At 35.7% G+C, this 5,968-nt stretch overlaps 1 long non-coding RNA gene across 1 annotated transcript; it reads right to left on the bottom strand.

The window, feature by feature from the left end:
• Positions 1-1,733: 1,733 nt before the first annotated feature.
• On the bottom strand, positions 1,734-5,962 carry LOC136029415 (uncharacterized). The gene is made up of 2 exons (XR_010618026.1): positions 3,293-5,962; positions 1,734-1,876 (listed from the first exon to the last, which is right to left on the bottom strand). It is a non-coding gene; the product is annotated as an uncharacterized LOC136029415 (long non-coding RNA).
• Positions 5,963-5,968: the final 6 nt, after the last annotated feature.

The following is a 5,968-nucleotide window of genomic DNA, read 5'->3' as shown; positions in this document are numbered from 1 at the left end:
GTGATTACCGCTCTCGCTTGTCTTCTAAAAGTAGGTTGGTGTGAACTTCTTTCTAAACCTTTTCCCTAGTTATTATTTTTGCTTTAATAACTTTGTTACATGATTCGGTAGCAACCAGGCGTGTTCCATTGCACATACCCTCCAAAGTATTTAAATTACGTACTAGCAAAATCGTCGTGTTATTCTTTAGTTTTAAGTCATGAGATCAAAAATCCCGAATTGCATTTGAATTCAGAAATTCTGGCGAGAATTCAGTTTCTCAAACTGTACATCCGTCACAGAATAGGATTTTGTTCTGATTTCTCCTAGAAGGAGATCGAAAGAGATCCAGCTTTTCTTGGTCCCTGGTACTCGGCGCAGGACAGGCTTGCATAATTATGATTCTCACTGTCACTATATTCATTTTGTGCTAAACTTGTCCAGCTGCTTTGAATCTAAAAGTATAACAACTATTGAAAATGAGCCACCATTTCCAATGGGAGTCTTGCATGATGTCATGACGTCATCGTAGGTTCGATACTATCACCCACTGGCATAAAAAAAACAATTTCCCCTTAAAATCGTATCCTATCTAGTTCATTCTACCAGGTCAGAAAATGTCAATATACCGAACAAGAAACAACGATCGAGCTATTTTTGAGAAAAACATAAACGTATGGACACACAATTATCGCTTGCTGAATTGACAAAAAAGAATGTTTAATTTTAATTAATAGAGATTTCGCGGGGACCGCTCGTCGTTTCTTTCCAAACATTACACTCGTTTTCAGCTGTAAGCGGAGCTTTCAAGCTATACTGTCATTTAATACAGGAACATTTCATGTACAATTTACCGTTGTGTACGGAGGTCAGAGCCAAACATTTGAAAGTTTGACCAGCAATTGAAAGTTTGAATTTTTAAACTTTCAATTGCCGACTTTCAAACTTTCAATTTCCGAGATCGGAAAAGTATTCCGATCTGGTCGCTGGCATTGTTAAACAAAAATTTTGATGGAATAATAAATGATTTGGATAAAATAGATATTTGGAAGATTTGTATTTGTATGCATACAATATGTGTTTGCTGTTGATCATGAATTCTGAAGATCCATAGTCCGGTGGACATTGATAATGGACATACTGTAGCAATTAGCGTTGAAGCGGATGATTCTCGATCCATACTCAGTAGATTTAAATACAGATGCTAGATGCATGGTTGATAAAATGTTTGTTTCACTTTAAAATAATGGCAAAATCCAAAGATGATTCAGCCCTTTTTCCAAAGATATTATATTCCATTTCATAGATACTACACAAGATCTAAAGGCAAAGAGAGTGACATAGGAGTATAACACCTTCACGTCTTTCAGGAGAAAATATGAGGCAAGTTCCAATTTGCAGAAATTCCTATTCTCGTGTCGAATACCAATGTTATATTACAATAAAATTTGTCACAAAAAAACAATTATGTAAAATTCAAGTTTTTAGATATGAGAACAAAGAATCGAAATGAAACTTCAATAAATGATTACAATACGAGTCTCTAAAGATTAATACAAACATTTCACAGATTACATGGCAAAAACAGAGAGGGACGTTCAAAACTAGTGCGTTGACAAGAATAATTGATAATTATTCAATTAATTTTAAATATTACATATCATAATAATTATATTATATAAATTTAAATTAAGATGTTAATTCGATTACTTTAAACTCTTCTACGAAGTAATTTCCTTTTTAATAGCAAACAGTAAAGTAATTTCTTTTTTAATTGGGAAAGGAACAGTAAAAGACATTACAAAAAGGATTACAGAGATCATCCGTCAAATCCAGAAATGAGAGGCTTCTTGGTAATTACTATTCCCTTTTCCCAAAGCATTGCCGTGAGTTCAATCTGAAATTAGAAAAAAAAAAGTATATTTAGTATATTTTTCTATTTTTTATTTGGGGAAATTCCAGCATCATCAATTTCTGAACGATATTCTGTCCTACTAATAATTAAAATAGTAAATTAAATCATTACAATCACAATTACTAATTTACATCTATGTCTGAATGATATTCGACTCCTCTTAACAGTCAGAATTCTTCATTGTTATAGCCTCTACAGTTTAAGCTTCAAAAAGGTAAGACATCTTCCTTAATGACTGCTTCTTAAGGAAATAAACAATAATAAATTTGCCTTTTGTTACTTAAGGGAAGGGGGCTTTATTGTAGTACAATATTTGTCACTACGAATCTCTGAATACGGAATTTTTGTTTTAGATTTGAAACTATCCAATTTCTGAATAACATTATGTTATATAATTTAAATTAAAATATCAGTTCATTAATTTAACTCTTTTACGAAGTAGTTTCTTTTTTGATTGAAAAAAAAAAAAAAAAATAGAGAAAAAGACATTACAGAAAAGAAGACAGAAATCATCCCTCAAATCCAGAAATGAGAGGCTCCTTACAGAGTGAATTTGTTCACTCTAGTTAATGCATTTTTTATTATTATTATCCTTATTTCATCATAAAAAGCCTTAGAAGATACGATAGAAAATTCCAAGATTTAGATCCAAAAGGAAGGCAAACTCAAGCTGGTTTTGTTCTAGATAATGCGAAATGACATTTCTTTTTTCTTCTTCTTAAGTTCAAAATATGACATTGTCTTCTCTCAATTGTAAGACATATAATGTAAACTCTTATCACAATGTGAGTTATAACAATAAGAAAACTATAACAGTATTATAATTAATTTTGCCAGAAATTCCTTGGGTTAAACTGAAACTAAATAAGTGCTAACTATCCAATCACGTTACATGCCATTGATTTTAAATTTAACCCACCATCACCGAATAGATAATCTTTCTAATCCACCACTGGCTAGAAAACGTTGTCACAAAAGAGAAGCAGAAAGAGGGTCATCTTTATAATGAATTATTCGACGCTATACCTATTCATTGCCGTGTTTACTACCCATGGCACTAATACCTCATTTATGGTGTTTTTTTTACAGGTTCCGACATCTTCCTAGTGATACGATAATATGCTTATTCTACCTGCAAGCCGAGCAGGAAAATGTCCTGGCGGCAGAAGGATATCACGAAGACTGGAGACTGAACTCTAATAAAGTTCAAGTAAGAAAAACAAATTCTAAACAAAACCTGTTTTTAAGTGTCATTAAATAGTTAGCTTACGTTGAGTAATAAAAAGATTGATCAGGTAGACAGCTTCACTTACCATGGTAGTAGTATTAGTAAAGATGGTAGTATTATTAGTAAAGACACCCTGGTATAGAAAAAAATAATTTTTCTTGAGTCCTTACCATAGGCAGGTGTTTATAAATACTGAGATTTTGATTCCGTGACATGGAAGCGTTACTTGAAACGATAGGTTCTGAAAATTCTCAAGTTCCTAACTGTTAAATTCTGAATTGAACATCGAGGACAATTAGTGTGTTTCCTTATTTGTCATAAATCACTGGAGGTGTAATAACTAGGAGCATGCTAGAAGATGTTTAATCACAGGATGGGGATTTATTTCAGACATCAACAGAAATAAATAGGAAGGAAACTATCACCATCTCAATAGTTATATCTATTATACAACCTGGAAAATTAGTTTTTCTCTGCTAAATCTGTCTAAATTTTCTTAATAGGTATTTCATTAGTTTGAATATTTACCCATATACAATGTTAACTATTGTAAATGCAAAGACAGTTAATAGTAGACACTTAATTGTAATTGGAAATTTTCAACTTGACACTAATGTCGGAAAATAGGCTACTGCCCAATCTTGAACAAAGGATCTTAATCACTAACATGTGCTGTGGAAAAGAGTAATCATAATCAAATAGGCTTGGCTATAAGATTGTAGTCAGCCAATCCCAACTATCTGCATCAGGTCCAAAATTAAGAGCCTGGTGTCCTTGTTTAGGGAAGATATATTTTGTCAGAACATTTGTCCCAAGATCACACACTGTCCAAGTACTAGAGTCGTAACACTGACCTCTGCAGTAGGGTCTACCTTCTCCCCAATTGCCCATCATAGATGACTTTTACAAAGAGTGCCAACCACAACCCAGATCAAAACTAAGTTCACGTTCCTTTTCGCTATCTTACCCAAAAGAACTGTCTGAGTTGTCCTCAACAGTCAATGTCTGAACCTTTTCAGTTTGATTTTGACCCTCAGTGCTGTCCAGATCTCTTCAGAGCCTGCTTCTTTGTTTTTCTTGCTTCAATTTTTCTTTTCCATCTCTTCTTTGGCTTCCATGTAACAGAGTTAATCTTGGCTTCCACTGATGCATCAGTGAGTATTTTTGTTCTACCCTCCTATCTTCCTTGAAGCATTTTGTTTTCTTAGTGGTGATGAGATACGGTTGTACTTGTTCAGGTAAGACTATCCTATTTCACAGTGGCTGCAAAATCACAGGGCTTACTGAAAGCACAGGGTGAGAGGATGTCAGTGCAGGTAGGGACGAGTTCGGAGTTAGAACCTCTGATGAGCTTTGCAATTTGCCACCAACTTCATGGGTAAATAAACATTTTGTTGGTCTGTATTTAAGATCACAGATTTACATTATCAAAACAATTGGATTGAAAGGTGATATATCTTCCAAATCACTTCTGGATGTTTGAACGTATGAGAGCTAAGAGAAAAGATTATTCTACCAAACCAGCTATGACGTAAATGGTGATTGTGACGGTTGCTCAATGAAAAAAAATAATACTAGTTTTCATAATTAAATTTGTTACGAATACATAGCAATTAGATATTTCAACTATGATGCAAGGGTTCTGAAATGCCAGAGCCATTTCGTTTCTGCAAGATTTCTACTTCTCTTGATGAATAATGAAGAAGACCAGCGCCAAGCCAGCGACTCGCGTCTCAGCAACTCGTGAATAGCCAAAAATCAGATATAAATTACAGCTGGGATTTGAGAATGACTCATCTAAACAAAACTGTTTGTGGTCAACAATGACTGCGCCAGCGGTACGCCGCTTCTGCTATTTTGTGGCACCGCAGACATTCCCTTTTGGCATGGCGCTGGAGTATAGTTGTATACCAGAAATCTGAAAACAAAAATATAAATATAAGGGAGCATCATTTAACCAAGGAGGCTGGCACTCCCTGCCTCCCTTCTTATGGGCCCCCATGGTAAGTCATCCGCGGTTGGGTTGGGAGGATGTTAAAAAAAGGTCAGGGGAAGTGGAAACTTCCTGGAAGGGTGTACAGAGGGCGGCTTTGAATAGATTGGGATGGAGAAGAAGCGTGCGTACCTGTGTTGCCTTGAGTGGCTTAGCACTGCTATGAGTTGTTAGTAGTCGTAACTGTAGTTAATATTTGGTATATGACCTTAACTTTTGGAATTTTTTAACTAAAATATGATATTCCCACTAAAACATGGTACCAACTAAAATATTTCGCAGACTCTTCCCAGAAAGCACAAAATATGATAGAAAGAATAACGAGCGCTACTACTGAGACAGAACTTGCGATTAGCAACCCCAAGACAAAGTATTTCTATACTGCTACTACTACTACTACTAAAAGCTCACCGCAGCACCAAGCAGCCTCTGGCCAACACAGCTACGCACGCTCCTCCCCCATCCCAATCTATTCATAACCTCTCTCTTTACACCCTCCCAGGAAGTTCCCATTTCCTTTAAATCTTTCTTTATGACATCCTCTCACCCCAGACGAGGGCGACCGGCTTTCTGTTTAGCCCAAGACGGTTGACCGAAAAGGACAATCTTCGGGAATCTGTCATCCTTAATCCACAGAACGCGCCCTAGCCCTCAACCTTTCTTTCATTATAGCCCTAGAAAGTGGGATTTAATCACATTTTTCGTACATCCTACTGTTTGAAATACAGTCAGTCAGTTAGGAACCCGGAACCATCCGTATGCGATTTCTCTGGAAAACATCTAGTAAATCTTCATCCGCTTTTCGGAGCGCCCATGCTTCAGAGCTATATGTGACCACTGTCATCACTGTACC

This window comes from Artemia franciscana, chromosome 7 (assembly GCF_032884065.1).
Source record: "Artemia franciscana chromosome 7, ASM3288406v1, whole genome shotgun sequence".
Taxonomy (NCBI): domain Eukaryota; kingdom Metazoa; phylum Arthropoda; class Branchiopoda; order Anostraca; family Artemiidae; genus Artemia; species Artemia franciscana.
This window is presented reverse-complemented; position numbering and strand designations above follow the sequence as displayed.